The following is a 289-nucleotide window of genomic DNA, read 5'->3' on the forward strand; positions in this document are numbered from 1 at the left end:
CTGGTGTCCCCCAGGGCACCATCTTAGGCCCTCTCCTTTTTCTACTCTACGTAAATGACCTCCCACTCTCCATCCCTAATTCTGCAGCTAGACTTTTTGCTGACAACAGCCTCATCTATCGACAAATTAAGACACCTGACGACTGTAACATGACCTAGACCCAGACTGACCTAGACTCCCTTGAGCAATAAGAAGTCACATGGCAAATGAACTTTCGGCCAGACAAATGCAAAATAAAAAAACTCACTTGTCCCCAACCGCTTATATAATTTCCCTATTCAATCCGTTC

This window comes from Penaeus monodon, chromosome 23 (genome assembly GCF_015228065.2).
Source record: "Penaeus monodon isolate SGIC_2016 chromosome 23, NSTDA_Pmon_1, whole genome shotgun sequence".
NCBI lineage: Eukaryota > Metazoa > Arthropoda > Malacostraca > Decapoda > Penaeidae > Penaeus > Penaeus monodon.